The 17717-nt window shown below is 36.6% G+C and overlaps 1 protein-coding gene and 1 pseudogene across 2 annotated transcripts in view; both read left to right on the top strand.

Annotated features, from left to right (window-relative positions):
* Nucleotides 1-3517: 3517 nt before the first annotated feature.
* Nucleotides 3518-3590, top strand: LOC148093899 (U4 spliceosomal RNA; annotated as a pseudogene).
* Nucleotides 3591-7584: 3994 nt separating this feature from the next.
* The window catches only part of ATF7IP (activating transcription factor 7 interacting protein), a 108412-nt gene continuing 98279 nt past the window's right edge, over nt 7585-17717 (top strand). Inside the window, exon 1 of one of the 2 annotated variants that reach the window (XM_016197439.2) lies at nt 7585-7745. The gene's annotated coding sequence lies outside the window, so the exon portion shown is untranslated. Of the gene's footprint in view, nt 7746-7975; nt 8043-17717 lie in introns of those variants that run through there. The other variant, XM_016197436.2, reaches the window with a different exon arrangement.

Here is a 17717-nt window from a genome sequence, read left to right as displayed (position 1 = left end):
ACAAAAATTAGGTACAAGATGCTTAGATGCCCTTTTGACATAGCTCTTTTATTGAGGCTATTTTGTTACTTTGGAAATTTGAACTTTGCAATTTTATTCTGAATATTTTATATCCTATCTAATTATTCTATATTCTACAGCTCAATACACAGAAGTTAAGCAAGAACATTGCTTAACATGTGTAAAAGAACTAGAAAGTCTCTATGTTAGGAAATTCCTCCAACCAATGGGTATCTGCTGCATACATAAGTATTGCTACTTCAGATCTCCACCCCCATTTGCAAGAAATATCTTTTTTTATTTCTTTACATTCAGTCTTTGTGTGTTTGTGTGTGTGTATGTGTGTTTCGATTTGCACTGGGTCTCTTATAGACAGCATATATTTTCTTTTCCATTTAGACACCTTATGTCTTGATAGGAGCATTTATCCATTTACATTTAAAGTAATTATTTTTAGGTATGTAGTTTTTGCCATTTTATTATTTATAGTTTTGATCTTTTTCTCCCTTCTTCTTAAAGAAGTCCCTTTAACATTTCTTGTAATACTGGTTTGGTGATAATGAACTCCTTTAGCTTTTTCTTATCTGGGATACTCTTTATCTGTCCTTGGATTCTAGATCTTTTTTTAAAAATATATCTTTATTGATTTCAGAGAGAGGAAAGGAGAGAGATAGAAACATCAATGATGAGAGTGTCATTGATCAGCTGCCTCTTGCATGCCTCCAACTGGGGATCTAGCCCACAACGTGGGCATGTGCCCTGACCGGGAATTGAACCCCGATTGCCTGGATCCTAGGTCGACTCTCAACCGCTGAGCCACGCCCAGCCGGGCTGTCCTTATATTCTACATGATAGCTTTGCTGGGTAGAGTAATCTTGGTTGTAGACCTTTGCTTTTTATCACTTTAAATATTGTGTGCCAATCCCTTCTGGCTTGCAAAGTTTCTGTTGAGAAATCAGCTGACAGTCTTATAGGAGTTTCCTTGTGGGTAATTGTTTTTCTCTTGCTGCTTTTAATATTCTCTATTTGTCTAACCTTTGGCATTCTAATTATGATGTGACTTGGTGTGGACCTCTTTGGGTTTATCTTGTTTGAGACTCTGTACACTTCCTGGATTTGTATGTCTCTTTCCTTTGTCAGGTTGGGGAAGTTTTCCATCATTATTTCTTCAAGCAGGTTTTCAATTTCTTTTGCTCTCTCTTTTCTTTCTGGCATACCTATGATGTGAACGTTGGTACACTTGATATTGGCCCAGAAGCCCCTTACACTATCCTTATTTTTTGGATTTTTTTCCCTGTTCTGATTGGCTGTTTTCTGCTACCTTGTCTTCCAATCTCTGATTCGATCCTCTGCTTCATTTAATTTACTGTTGATTCCCTTTAATGTAACTTCATTTCAGTTGTATTCTTCATATCTGACTGGTTCCTTTTTATGTTTTCTATCTCCATTTAAAAAATTTTTTTTAAGTTTATTTTTAAAATATATTTTTATTTTTGTTTAAAATATTACAAATGTCCCTTTTTCTTCCCAATTACCCATTCCACCCTGTCTCATCCCCCTCCCCAGTCCCTCTCCCCACTATTTCTGTGTCCTTGGGTTGTGCATATGTGCATATAAATTCTTTGGTTAATCTCTCCCCCTCCACCCATCTGCCCTCCTCCATCCCTCTGACATTTGTCAGTCTGACCTATGCTTCCATGTCATTGAATCTATTCTGTTCATCAGTTTATTAAGTTCTTTAGATTCCACGTATAAGGAGATCATGTGATGTTTGTCTTTCTCTGCCTGGCTTATTTCACTTAGCATAATATTCTCCAGGTCCATCCATACTGTCTCAAAGGGTACAAGATCTTTCTTCTTTACGGCTGCGTAGTATTCCATGGTGTATATGTTCCATAGCTTTTTTATCCACTCATCTACTGATGGGCACTTGGTCTGTTTCCAGATCTTAGCTATTGTAAACTGTGCTGCTATGAACATAGGGGTGCATATATTCTTTCTGATTAGTGTTTCAGGATTCTTAGGATATATTCCTATAAGTGGGATCACTGGCTCAAAAGGCAGCTCCATTTTTAATTTTTTGAGGAACCTCCATACTGTTTTCCATAGTGGTTGCACCAGTCTGCATTCTCACTAGCAGTGTATTAGGGTTCCCCTTTCTCCACATCCTCGCAACTTTATATTTTGTATCTCTTCTGTTGGATCATCTATCTTCCCATAAGTTCATTGAACATTCTTATAACCAGTGTTTTAAACTCTGCATCTGGTATATTGCTTGTCTCCATTTTGTTAAGTTCTTTTTCTAGAGTTTTGTTCTGCTTTTTCATTTGGGACATGTTTCTTTGTCTCCTCATTTTGACTGCCTTGCTGTGTTTGTTTCTATGTATTAGGTAGAGCTGCTATGCCTCTTGATCTTGGTAGAATGTCCTTATGTAGTAGGTGTCTTGTGGGTTCAGTTTTCCCACAGCCCTCCTAGTCACCAAGCTGGGGGCTCCAGGTGTGTCCCTTGTGTGGGTTGTGTGTATCTTCTGTTGCAGTTGAGCCTTGACGGTTGTTGGCACATAAATGAGCGGGACTGACCCTCAGGCTGACTGGATATGAAGACTGGCCATGAATACAGCGGAGGAGCTTCGTGTGCATGGGCTGACCCTATGGAGTTTGATTCACTTTAGTGGGACTCTGGTGCCTGCCATGGCTGCTTTTTGGGTGTGTCATTTGTGGAGGTAGTTGGCTCGTGCTCTGCTATGGTCTGAAGCTGACCTCTCCATGTGCTGGTTCTGGGGACTTTTGGGAGGGGTTTTGGTGCAGCCCAAGGTCAGCTGTCTCCTTTGCCTGGCCCAGGGCTACTTGGTATGAGCTACAAAGTGATCTGCAGATGGTTGCTGCTTGTGCTGGGCTTAGAGTTGCCTGGGAGTGGCTAAGCTGTAAATTGAGGGTGCTGCCACTAGAGCCAGGCTTGGGGCTGCTTAGCAAGAGGTATAGGGCATGCTCAGGCCAGATGCTGCTTGTTTGTGGTTTGTGAACCTTTGAGAGAGATTAAAAAGGTCCGCAGCATGAGTCTAGACAGGCTTTTTAATGTAAAAACTACTGGAAGCAGTTTGGGTGGGCCTGCAAGTTCAATGGGGAAGGGGTCTCATGTTATTACTAAGACTGGGTGAACAGTGTTGGCCATGTTGATGACACTTCAGATATGGAGCCTGCCTATGCCTGCATGCTGGGGGAGGGGGGAGAGGGCTCAACATGGAACAATGACTTCTGCCAGCACTTCTGAGAGAAAGCTCCCCCTCCTGCCCTTGCTCTGAATCCAGACAATTCTATTTCTCTCAGTATTTCCCTGTTACTTTTTGAGCTGCTGCCCCACCACTGGAGCTCAGAATGAGCAAGTCCATGAGCAAATACATCTGTGCATTGGCCCTTTAAGAAGAATGCCTGAGTCTCCAGCAAGCCTTGTCTCACTCAGCCACAACCCCTCAGCTACAATCCCCACTGTTTTTCAAAGCCAGAAGCTATGGGGACTAACTTTGAGCACTGGCAATATCATAGCCAATGAAGTTTATCCCAGGCACGAATATTGCTATTTGAAAAAAAGAGAAGTTATGGGGACTTCTCTCCTGGTACTGGAGCCCTAGGCTGGGGAGCATGGTGTGGGGCTGGAACACCTCACTCTTTAGGTGGGGGGAGAACATCCACAACTGAGGCATCCCTCACTATTCTCAACCACCACACATGGGTGTGGGGCCAGCCTGTTTTGCTTCTCCACCCCTCCTACTGACTTGACATGGCTTCATCATGTCCTTGGTTATAAGAGTTCTGTTCAGCTAGACTTCAAGCAGTTCTCAGTGATGGTTGTTTTGTAGTTTAGCTGTAATTTTGATGTGGTTGTGGGAGGATGCTTGCACAGGGTTTATCTACTTTGCTATCTTGACCCAAAGTGAAAGGTAAAGTTTTGAGATTTTGCATGTCTGAAAATGTCTTTATTTGGCTTCATAGCTTCATATTTGATTGATAGCTTAGTTATAAAATTAAATTCTGAGAAGCATTTTCACTCAGAAACTTGAAGATACTTCAAAATTTCCTCTAGCTTCCAATATTGTAATTGAGAAGTCTAATTTTATTTTTGATACTACATTTGTGGCCTATTATCCCCCTGCACCCACACTGCCATAAACTTTTAGGATCTTTCCTCTGCTCCCAAGATCTTAAAACTTCAAAGTGAAGGGCCTACCTAATATGTCTTATATTTTGTACTGAATTTCAGTGAACCCTTTGAATTTGGATTCTTGTATCCTTTAGTTGTAGGAAATTTTCTTTTCACATAACTTGAAAATTTCCTCTCCTCTCTTAGATCTTTTGTCTTTTTTGAACTATCAGATACATGCTGAACCTCCTGGATTGATCCTCTTCTTTAGAATTTTTTCCCTTATTTTTCACTCTTTGTCTGGTGTTGAGCTGTATAAGTACTTTATAAATTTTAAATGTATCAGATGCATCATTGGTGACTATGTTCTCCCCTTTAGTGGGTTGTCTTTTCATATTGTTGATGGTTTCCTTTGCTGTGCAAAAACTTTTTAGTTTGATGTAGTCACATTTATTTATTTTTTATTTTGTTTCTCTTTCCTGAAGAGACATATCAGAAAAAATATTGCTCCGAGAGATGTCTGAGATTTTATTGCCTATGTTTTCTTCTAGAATTTTTATGGTTTTGAGTCTTACATTTAAGTCTTCAATCCACGTTTTTAAAAAGTATATCTTTATTGATTTCATAGAGAGGAAAGGAGAGGGATAGAGAGATAGAAACATCAATGATGAGAGAATCATTGATCTGTTGCCTCCTGCATGCCCCTGACTGGGGATTGAGCCCGCAACCCGGGCATGTGCCCTGACTGGGAATCGAACCCCGATCGCCTGGATCCTGGGTCGATGCTCAACCACTGAGCCACGCCTGGCTGGGCCTTCAATCCATTTTGAGTTTCTTCTTGTGTGTGGTGTAAGAAGGTGGTCTAGTTTCATTTTTTTGCATGTATCTGTCCAATTTCCCCAATACACTTTATTTTCTACTTATTTTAATTTATTTATCTTTATTGCTGAGGGTATTACAGATGTCCTCCATCCAACACACTTTATTGACTAGACTATCTTTAGCTCATTGTATGTTTTTGACTCCTTTGTCAAATATTGAGTATAAAGGAGTGGGTTTATTTCTGTGCTCTCTCTTCTGTTCCATTGGCCTGTAAATCTGTTTTTATGCCAGAACCAAGCTGTTTTGATTACTATGGCCTTGTGGTATAGTTTTATATTAGGTAGTATGATTCCTTCAACTTTGCTTTTCTTTCTTCAGATCGCTGTTGCTATTCGGGGTCTTTTGTGGTTCCATATAAGTTTTTGGAATATTTGTTCTAGTTCTTAGTTGCTAATTTTCAAAATGAATATCATGTTTCTTTTATGTTACATAAATATCTACATATATGATATACAAATATAAGAGTAATATTGGTAATTTAATATTTCAAAGAGCTTTCCAAAAACTATACAAATGTTGGGAATACTGCAATAAGTTCTGAGTACCTATAGAAACACAAACTGGAACATGCAAACAAGCAAGAAAATAGAGGCTTTTCACTACTGGCAAATGACTTCGTTATGCAAGATTTACTGAATCTGTACTAATAGAGAAAAAGGATCTGAGTTTATTTTTTTCTTAAATGAATTATTTTTCTGCTCACAATTTACATACTCTAAAGCTGAGTATGTGTCTCAACCAACTAACTTTCACAGCATTGACAGTTGCCTTTTGTGGACACAGAGCAAGAAATATGCAGAAACATTCTCCTAAAGCTTTGAATAATATTAGAACAGATGTTTAAGGTCACAGTTCCCATTATGGCAGTGCTGTCAGATTCTGAGTGACAAAGGTATACTACATATGTTCTTTTAAATGTGTGAGTATGTTTATGTAGGAGTCTCTAAAATATGGGGACCAGGACAGAGGCCCCTCTTTCCCAGATAAAAATCTCAGTACTGGTTCTTTTTTACTGAGTGCCAGTTAAATATCTTCTAATAGGACCCATTTCATCTATTTAGGTCACTTACGTACCTTAAAAGATGGTTCAGATATCCCTTCAATTCTCTGATGACTTCCTGTATTAGTTTTCTATTGTCAAGTAACAAATTACCACAAATTTAGTAACTTAAAACAACATGCATTTAGAATCTTAGTTTCTGTGTATCAGGAGTTTGGGTCTGTCTTAGATGGATCTTCTGCTCAGAGACTTACAAGGTTACAATCAAGGTTACTTATTTGAGATGCATTTTCATCTGACAGTTTGACTGGTAAACTGCTTCTGAGCTCATTTGGTTTTTTCGGTAGAACTTATTTCCTATGGCTATACAATTGATGGTCCTACTTTTTTGCTGGCTGTTCGCTGAAGTTCACCATCAGGTCCCAGAGGCTACCCAAAGATTCTATAGGACATTTGTAGTAACTTTCCACATCAGCTTCTTCAACAAGCCAGCAAGGAGAATCTCTCCTTGCAGGGAAGGCCCACTTCCTTTTTAAAGGGCTTTTTCCAGATTAAGTTAGGTCTAAGATAGCCTCTCTTTTGGTTAACTCAAAATTGATTTATTTGGGACTTTAATTACATTGCAAAATTCATTCACCCTTGCCATATTCTATTGGCTAGCAGCAAGTTGTGGGTTCTGCCCACACTCAAGGGGAGAGGATTATGCAGGGTGTGAACACAAAGGGGTAAATGAAGATCATCTTAGAACTCTGTTTACCACACTTCCTACCCCCAAGAGTTGTTTCTTGAGTTTTCCCAAGTTTGCCTACTTAACACCTCAGTAAACTTTTCTGCAAATTGGAGGAAAATAATACAAATTATCAGGTTGTGGTTAATTCATATTATTTATTAATAGTGGTGTAGGATGTGCAGGTAGAAACTGCTCAAGCTGAGCTATGTCTGACAAGTACTGCTACTACTATTACTACTATTACTACTACTACTATTACTATGATTACTATTACTTAACATTTATGGAGATATTATTATATACACAGTATTACTTGAAGTATTTTACCAAAATTTAATCTTCATGGAAATTTTACCAGATAGAAGCTATTTTTTATCATCCCCATTTTACATTTCAGGAGCCATTTACACAGAGAAGTTTAGAACATGCAGCAAGTAAGAAGTAGAGATGAGAAAACAGTAACCCATTTATTCTGAGTAACAGGCAAGTAACCACAATTACTTGGATTTGAGCCCAGAAGTCCCAACCGAGCAGCACCTTCTCCACTACAACCCACTGGCTTTCATTAAGGGTTGGCTCCCAATGCAAAACTGAATAAGTGGGATACAACTTCTGGTGGAAGTGTATGATTGGACGTGCTTGCTCTGGCACAGGACAACTGAAAGAAAAGACATGTTTTCCTCATTACCTCATCACTTGTACAGTTTAAAGCATACTTTGTGAATTTTCAATATAAATAATGAACCAATCAACATACTCTAACCATTCTGAAAATCCTTCCCTCAGTTCTTGAACTCCCACCTACCTATTTCCTTCCTTCCTTTTTTCTAAGACTTGTAGAGGGCGCTCACAAAGTGCTACTCACTGGCTGAGGGAAGTTCCGCTGAAAACAACACACCTCACTGCAACCGAGAGGCGCAGCGCCACCACCTCAGACCTCCTCTTTTCTACGGCAGGAGGCGGGGCCAATTTTCCTCATTCAAATAAAAAACCAGGTAATTTGCATGCGGACCAGCCAGCCTGTGAGCCTATTGGCTGATATCACAGAAGGCGTGGTCAATATTACGACCAGCGAGCCCCGCCTACATTAATTTGCATAACGGCCTCGCGCGTGCAAGGGAGCAGCGGGTTTGTTTTTGAATCTGCGGCGGCGGCGGCGGCGGCGGCGGCGGCAGGAGCGGCGGCGGCGACTGTAGCGCGCCAGGCTGAGGCGGCAGCATTGGGGACGGCTGCGCGGAACGGCGCCGTGGGAAGGAACTTGGTTCCCCTTCCCGCTTCTTCCGCCCGGAAAGGTATATGTGCATCCTAGGGGCTGTTATAACCATGTTTTCTTAAATTACTATTATATTTCTGAAGAGTCAAGACCGCATTATGGCGGCTGCGGGAGTTGTGTTTGCGCGTGCGCGGTTGCGGAGCTGCGGGCGGGCGCTGCATGGGAGCACGTGATCTTGCGGGGTCGGGCTCTAGCTGCAGTTGTGCAGCCGGCGGGGCGGTGGCTGCGCAAGCGCAATATTCATTTTCAAGATCTAATGTTCTTGTCCGACGCCATTTGGGTTCTAGATTTAATTTTCCTCAATCTTGAGGGGTTACATTTTGGTAACTTCAAATTCTCACATTTTTCAAGAAAAATGTTTCATTTATGTTGTACTTCTATACCGACCTTCAACTGTTTTCTTATTTTTCTCCGATTCTCTGAGAGGCTGTGGACTTAATTTTCTGTAAAAGTGATTGTCACTTATGGTTCTTGATTATAATTTCACTTTTAGAGTTTTGCTGGATTCAAGCTTATGTTTAGGAAGGTGAAGATCAACACCTAGTGGTGTTCACACAGGAAGTGCATTTATTTGAACTGCATATTTGTAAATACATTTTTAACTCTGTTTTTACCAGTGCTATTATCATGGAATGTTTACAAAATAGAAACAATTTGAGTTTTGGAAATATGAGGGGGAGGGGACATTGGGAAGACCTATATGGTGGTGTTTAAAAAGAAATTTCGATCTCCTTGGATATTTATTTTTAGAAAATATTTGATCCTAAGTCAATGAAGTTTTAATTTTAATTAGTTTGTGTGCCTCTGACCATATTTGCATTTGAATTTTACATTTTTTGGTCTCTGATCACTTGTCCATTACTGTTTCAGTTAGATCATTTTTGTTACTTTCTTAAAATTATCATTTTGTTAGCATTTTGTTTATACTATATAAAATATAAAATTTACTTGGTAAATTTTTCTGATAAAGAATTCTGTAAAGAACTTCCAACTGCACTGAGGCCTTTATGAGGAAATTAAGTGAACCATCAATAAACAGTTGATTTACAAAATACACTGCCCATCTACATATGTATGAGATAAAATTGTGTTTGATTTTTTTTAAATTGTAAGTGCGTTCCTGGTTTTACTTTCCTAAAGAAAGTAGTTATAAGTATGCTATTGATTATTTTAGTTTTAAATTGGTTGTGTCACTATATCTGAATCTTACATAACACCCCTGGGAGAAATTTTATATGATTTGATATAATTCTACTATTATGCACATTATTTCTTACTGGGCAAAAAACTTGTAAATGGTTTTCATAAACTTCATCTGTATGTATATATAACAATTAGTTTCTTAGTAAGTTTAAATAAGTCCCTTATCAAATGGAGAAGTGGCTATTGCTTTGCAATCTTGGTTGCTTTAGGGACATTTTTATTGCCTAAACAAGCATTGACAAGATGTAGTTGAAAAGAATACTTGTGGTTGGTGGATTAAAAAAAAAGAAAAAAGATATTACATAAGAAATAGAATGGAGTGATAGGAAATATTCTTTTTTCTTAACAGCAAATTTTCTGCTGATATAATTCCTGGGCTTCTGGAGTCTTCTGCACAGAAATATAGTTAGAGGGCAGTTGTGCAATCTTCCCTTTTATGCTTCTGGAGTGGTTTACCCAGCAGACCCCTCCCCCATCTCCTGTGACATTATTCCTGGTGTTTTAGTAGAGTTAAAAATATGTTCTATTTTTTGTTTCTGTGTGTATGTATGTGTGTATGTGTAGACACATACATATTTAGGTTAAGAAAAGAACTTTGATCCTAGGGCATGGTTTGCTTTGCATTTCCAGAAAAGTGAAATATTTTGCTTTATATATTCAAGCTGATGTTTTCATTTGAATATACAAAGGATTGCCTCTTAGGTTAATGTTGAAGATCGTAAGAGGTACTTGAAAACAATGAAGAACATAATGAACAATGTAAATATTTATTGGTGGGACAATTTTGCTGTCATGTTTGTTAGAAAGGTAAATATAATTCTATAAACTTAAAACTAAGATTAATGAATTGTGGGAACATCCACTTTTTGTTCACCTGTACTCTGTCAATACAAGCTTGTTTTGAAATTTTACTTTGATAGTTACGATGCTACAAAATTTTGACACATGCAGCATATATAAATATTAAAACTAGGTTATTTCAGAAATGAGTAGAAGTTACTAGGGTTATTTAAAATTTTTTTAGTTTTGTGGATTTTAAGCATTATAGAATTTAGTTCAGGTAAAAAGTTTGATAAAGCCATGAACCATTAAAATAGTCTTTTTTAACTTTATAATTTTAATGTATGATAAATATATTAAACTTTTTTTTTTACTTATAGCACATTTGGAACTTATACTGAAATTAACACTTAGAAATAAATGCTCAATGTTTTGGTGATTTTTTTCGACCTTTCCATAGTTGATCAATCAATCCATAATTGGTCAATCTGTTTTTAATTGGATCATAATCTTATTCCTGCTTTTTTAACTTGATATTATATTGTGGACACTTTTCCACTTTATTATTCTTTTAGAATGTGTTTTTTAATGGTTATATGATATATTGTGAAAATATCCCAAATTATTAAATATTCAACAAATATGTTTTTAAATGGCCACATATTATTATCTCTATTTAGAATGTACTGTGACTTACTAGGCCTTTTTTTTTTTTTTGGTTAATCCTCACCTGAGAATATTTTCTCAGTGATATTTAGAGAGAGTGGAAGGAAGGGAGGGAGGGAAGATGGAGAGAGGGAGAGAGAGAGAAACGTAGATATAAGAGAGACACATCAGTTGGTTGCCTCCAGCACGAGGATGGAATCTGCAGCCCAGGTATGGGCTCTTGACGGGGAATCTAACCCAGGACCCTTTTGTGCCCCGTCCCACGCTCCAACCTCTGAGCCACATGTCAGGGCTAATCCTTTTTTTCTTGTTGACCATTTTGCTTGTTTCCCATTTCTCTACTATAATTAATGCCATAGTGAACATCCTTGTATATGAATCATAATCTACATCTTATAATATTTCTTTGAAATTACTGTTTCAAAGGACTTTTAAAGTAATACAAAATTGATAAAAAGTTAGTTTTTTAAACAGCATTTCCCATACTACCATCAGTTTGGTGTTTGAAAATAATATCTTATTAGCTTCCTTTTTCCTATAATTAGTGAACTTGAATCTTTTTTTTTTTTTTGCCTGCTCTCTATTTATGAGTCTTTCTCTATTTTGCTTGGTAGTTCAGTTTGTTGATTAACTTCTACATATGAGTGAGATCATATGGTACTTGTCTTTCTCTGACTGGCTTATTTCACTTAGCATAATGTTCTCCAGGTCCATTCATGCTGTTGCAAAGGGTGAACTTTTCTTCCTTTTTACAGCAGAGTAGTACTCCATTGTGTAAATGTACCACAGCTTTTTTATCACTCATCTATTGATGGACTCTTGGGCTACGTCCAAACCTTGGCAATTGTAAACCATGTTGCAGTGAACACAGGGGTACATATATTCTTTTGAATTAGTGTTTTGGGTTGAACCTGAACTTTTTAATGTTTAGTGTATATGCAGTTTTCTCATTTTTTTTTGGTGTGAATTAGCTGTGTGAGGTCTTTTCGTGTATTTTTCTGTGGTAGATACTATTTTATTTATTTATTTGTAACAACTATTTACAGATATTAGCCTGTAATATATAAATACAGCTTTATAAATATAATTAATATATAAATATATATTAAAAATACATATAAATATATATAAATATAAATACAGATTTATATTTTGTGCAGGCTTTTTTAGTTTATTACTTTTTAATTGCTCATGGTTTTATATATTGAGAAGTGTTACATTAAACAAATTTTTTTGAAGTATTTTTTTTGTCGATTTTAGAGAGAGGAAAGGGGGGGGAGAGAGAGAGAAACATCAGTGTGAGAGAGAAACATTGATTGGTTGCCTCCCCTGACTGGGGATCGAACCCACAACCTGGGTATGTGCCCAGACCAGAAATCGAACCCGTGACCTTTTGTGTGTATGGGAAGATGCTCCAACCAACTGAGCCACCCGGTCAGGGCTGCACTGCTTTTTTTATTTGTGGTTTCTTCTAGGACTTCTCTGCCTATTGTGAGATAAACTAAATGTTTATCTATTTTATTTTTTCTAGATGTTTTAATGATCTTAAAAAATACGTTTTAGTGTATATGGAGTTTATTTTGATGTATTGTTTAAAGATGGGCTGCTAGTTTGCATTTTTTCTAAATACCTAGTTTTCTTAGAATTTTGTGTTGGTGAGCCATCTCCTTTCTTATTGCTTTGAGTTATTTCTTTTGACCTTATTAGGTTTGAGCTATCAGTTATTCATTTAATAGAGATATTGAACTTGGGGTTTGATAGATAGGCTTAAAGAGTTACTTGGATTCCTTGATGTACACCAATGTTATGTGAGTATGCATAGGTGCATTTTTTCTGGGGAAAGACTTATTTGAGTTTTCATTAGCTTCTCACAGGAATATGTAATATAAAATCTGAAAGCAAGTTAATAACCACTGTATCTGGGCCTCTTTCATATAGCAGTACTGAATTGTTTTATTTGCTGTAGTTTATAGACTATATAAATGTATACTCATAATTCCTTTTCACAGATTTTTAAGCTTGTTTTCCTCTTTTTGCAGATGAACTATAGGTTCATTTAGTTAAATTTTTAAAACCAACTGTTTGAAGTTTTGTTTAGAATTGCATTAAACCTAAATTAAGTTTAAATCTTTATAATGTTTGTTTTTCTGTATTCATGAACATACACTTCCTGCAGATCCCACAAAAATGTACTGCTTTTAGGAACTCTGGGAAAATTTGTGATACCTGTTACTTTTCACTTAGGTGGTGTTTAGTGGTTTCAGAGTGATGATATAATGTTAATAGGGATGAATTGGTAGAGTATATGGGACTACATTTCTATTTTTAATCTGCTTTAGGACATGGTGACATGAAAATAATGCAAATATGAAGTTAGAAGTCGGAAAAATAGGTTTTTATGATAAAATGTTCTACAATACTTGAAACCAAATTTTTCTTCTTTGACATGGACATTTTTTTTTAATGGAGGAATTTTGAGAAGTTATATTGACTTTCTGGTCAGGATGGAACCTAATACTATAATAAAAGTAAAAATTTTTGTTTTTGGTCTGTTTGGTAACATTAAAATATTATAGTCTCTCATAAGTATGTTTCCCTGATTATTTAAATTCATTTTCCATTAAATCTGTACTGATTGCACTGAAGAGTATAATCTTGATTAATAGTGACCTATTTCAGTTATAATTCTACTTTATCATTTTCATAATGGATATAGGAAAGAAAATCAGATTATTTCCAAAATATTTTTATTGAACTAGTTACACTTGAAAGTGATGAAAAGAAGAAAGGAAGGAAGTAAAGATAGAAATCAAATGTTAAAATACTATTGACTTTATGAAAATAAACGTAGGAAATAGGTAGAAATGTTAAGACATTATTGGCTTCTCAAGCATTTTTTTTTAAATGAAAAATTGCCATGTTGAGTCTTTTTCAAGAAAATCTCCTACAGAAATTTTTATATTTTACTGTTTTTGTGTAACCTTTGCCTTTACCTGAGAACTTTTCCTGGTTCTGACAAATGAAAATTGTTTTTTCAGACTATAATAGATGAGAACTAGCAAATTTGGGGCAGGAGAAGTGCTACTAGAGAAATATATATGGATAGTGGCAAGAAATGAGGCTAGTATCTTGATAGTGTAGAGGTCTCAGATTTCCAGTGTTAGAAGCAAGAATTTAAAATCATAGTTTTGAGGTTAGTTTGGGAATTGGTATTACTAGAACTGAATCAGTATTTATTATGCAATCATTATGTAACCATTATATAATCTGTAATCATTATGGTAATTGACAATCTCATTAATGATTCTGAATTATACAGAATATTTAGTTATGTTTTACTTGTTCAGGAAGGCAAATAAGTATGATTTAGTTTGGAAAGATTTCTGTTATAATATTTTTAAGTTTGAGGCATATGGAAAATTCATATATTGGCATACCTAGTTTTTCAAGGGAGTCATGTGCAGAAAGAATTTTGAGGATAAAATTCTTACCTTTGAGTTCCTAACAGTTGTGGAGTATATTACAGATAAAAATAAGGTGATGTTTTAACAGTATTTACATAGTAGATTACAAAAATATCACTAAGTAGCTCTTTGTCCTTGTCAGTTCCCTAGAGCGTCTAGAAATTACCTACTAGAGGAGCTTCTTTTTTCTAAAATTCTTGCCTATTTGATCCTGCTATGTTCTTTAGACAGCCAAAGAGTTTAAAAAATTATTTCACAGCCCTGGCTGGTGTGGCTCAGTTGGTTGGCCATCCTCCCCATCACAGAAAGGTTGCTAGTTCAGTTCCTGGTCAGGGCACACCTGGGATGCAGTGAGCTCCATTCCCCATAGGGGGTGTGCAGGAGACAGCTGATCGTTTTTGTTCCCACATCAATGTTTTTCTCTCTCTTCCCCTTCCTCTTGCTCTAAAAATTAATAAAAAATCTTAAAATGTTTAAAAAATTTATTTATTTATTTATTTAAATCCTCACCTGAGGATATTTTTTCCATTCCTTTTCAGAGAGAGTGTAAGCGGGAGAGAGAGAAAAATATTGATGTGAGAGAAACACGTCAGTTGGTTGCCGCACGTGGCCCAGGGAATTGAGCCTGCAGCCGAGGTATGTGCTCTTGACCAGAATCAAACCCAGGACCCTTGAGTCCGCGGGCTGACCTCTAACCACTGAGCCAAATTGGCTAGTGCCTTAAAATTAAAAAAAATAATAATTTCACAGTGTTCGTTCTCAAATTGCCTTGTAATCTACGTGGGAAATTCAGTGGTGTCTCCTGTCATTTTAGTTTCTTCAACATGGAAAAATGAGTTCCACAAAATTAAACTTTGTTTATATATGCTCCAAGTTGCAGGGTGGAAACCATTTTGTAATGGATACAGAGAATACCGAGTGCCGGGCAGCATTTTCAGTTTTTTAAGTCCTGCAAAATGAGAAGAGGGGCACTAATGCTTATTTATACAATGTGAATGTTTTCAGTTTTGAATTATAGTCATTTGGATTTTTGAGTTTTTAAGATAATGACTCAAGCATCTCCTTGCCCATCTTCCAGAAAGTGTGGCAGGCCTAGGCCAGTAGGTATAGTTCATAGTGCCTCCCTGGCTGTCTTTATAATTGGACCTACATAAACATGAGAGTCTGGGAAATGAAGAGGACCTATTAACTTTACCATCAGAAATAATTTACTTATTCATGTCTTTAATTTTTCATTGCTCAGAATAGTATAAAAAAATGTTTTGTGTTACTTTGTATCTAATATCTAGGAATAACTATCTATGAATCCTTTAGTTTGTGAGGGAGGGCCCCTTAGGTATAGTGGCAGCAAGGATCTTGACTTCATTTTTGTTTCTTGAGTTTCATTGCTCCAGTCTAGGCTAGTTGTTCTCTACATCTGGTATATCACTGTCATCCTTAGAATTTTACTCACCATTGTGGGGATTTCCTTCACTCCTCTTCTGTGCAGAACACTTGTTTTTTATGCCATGTCTTATTGACATCTGTTGTTAGGGGAAGGGGACCATATTGGCTAGTAACTTTTTGAGAAACAGTATATGGGAGGTATGTTTTTTGATACTGTATCTGAAAATTATCCTCTGTCTTTATGCTTGATTGATAGTTTGGCTAGGTATAGAACTCTAGGTTAGAAATCATTTTTCTTTAGCATTTTGAAGGCACTGTTTCATTATATTCTTGCTTCTATTAGCACTGAGAAATATGAAGCCATTCTTACTTCTTATTTCCCCCTCAATAGAAGCTTGTAGAATCTGTTATTAGTCTCCAGTATTCTGAAAGTTTATCATTGGCTGGCATTCATCAGGTCCTTTCAGTTTGGTAACTCTTGCCTGAAAATTTTCCTTAAATGATTTCATTGGTGATATCTTTTTTCTGCCATTCTGTCATTCCAATGTGAATTTTTGGTTGGGTACTCCAGTTTTCTTATATTTTTTTCCTTTTGTTTATAACTTTCTTTTTGCTCAGTTAGATTTGTTCAGCTTTATCATTCATTCAGTTCTTCTATTGAGTTTTTAATTTTTTTCTATCATGTTCTTTTTTTGTTGTTGTTAGTCCTCATCCGAGGATATATATTTTTTCCATTATATTTAGAGAGAGTGGAAGGGAGGGAGGAAGGGGGAGGAGAGAGAGAGAGAGAGAGAGAGAGAGAGAGAGAGAGAGAGAGAGAGAGAGAGAGAGAGAGAAAAACATCGATGGGAGAGACATGTTGATTGGTTGCCTCCCGCATTAACCCCAACCTAGGAGGTATGTGCCTTTGACTGGGAATTGAACCCTTGACCTTTCAGTGTGTTGACTGATGCTCTGACCACTGTGCCACACCAGCCAGTGCTATCATGTTCTTAATTTATGTTTTTCATCTCTTGCCTATAGTATTCTATTCTTGAAACATTAATGCAATATTTTTCTTATTTGTGGATATTAATTTTTTTAGACATTTTCCTGCATAGTTGATGGCTTTGTGTTATTTTATTTTGTCTTTGTCTTCCATGTTTGACTTAGTCCTGTTTCTCTTTGTCTGACTACATAATATGTTGTGGAAGATTAGAAAATGATTAGAATATTTAAACAGAATATTTAAATTTGTAGTTTTGAACTCCACTATAGGCTGATCTGGGTGGGCTGTTTTTGAAGAGCTCCCAAGATCTTAAGGTCTTGTATCTTGAGCTTGTTAGATGCTGCCAGAGAATAGTCTTCTATGTTCATACATAGAGACTCAAGGTCTGATTGCCAGCATTCTTGGAGATTAACGGAGCAAGAGGACTAGGGGGTCTCTGCATTTAGCGCCCAATCCTCTCTTCTTGGTATGTTGCTTTCATTTTTAACTCTAGATGTTGTTTTCAGACTTTTGCTGGGATTGGGGAGAACAGGTATTCAGTGGAATGTGGTGAGGACATTTAGGGTATCTGACTGCTACACAAACAGCTTTCTGTAGTATTTTCTTTTTTAATCACACCATCCTATTTTCTCCCTTCACTCCAATTTCCAAAGGTACCTAGTTCATCTAGTTCCTATGTTTTTTGAAGTTGCTGCCATGTTAATCAGATTGGTTTGTTTTAACTTGTCTCCAGTGCAGCTTGGAATATGGTGTTTTAGGAACTGCTAGGTTAGTTACCAGTGGTTCTGCTTATTTCCCATCTCCCAAAGCCTTTCTAGCAATTGTTTCTTTTACTTTTCTCTTTGTTCTTGAGGATTTATGCTTCAAATAAATACCTTTACTGTAGTTTTAATGGGATTTGAGGGAGTGAGATTAGGTGTTTTCCAGTTTACCATCTTAATACCCTTCTAATGTTCCTTTTAAAATATGTATAATATTGATAATAACTTGTGTAACTAAAATATATTAACTAAGTAAATGAAAAGTGTGTTAACTTCCTACCTAATACAGTGAAACCTTTTATTTAGGGCCTTTGGGATTTTCAACAAATGGAAAATTTTCTAATAGTGTGATACATGATATATAAAAACTATAGTAATCTTCTAGTTCTTTTTCATTGCTACTTGTATGACCCCTGGCAATGATTACATTCTCTGGTCATAAAAAT

This window comes from Miniopterus natalensis, chromosome 2 (assembly GCF_054644295.1).
Source record: "Miniopterus natalensis isolate mMinNat1 chromosome 2, mMinNat1.hap1, whole genome shotgun sequence".
NCBI lineage: Eukaryota > Metazoa > Chordata > Mammalia > Chiroptera > Miniopteridae > Miniopterus > Miniopterus natalensis.
This window is presented reverse-complemented; position numbering and strand designations above follow the sequence as displayed.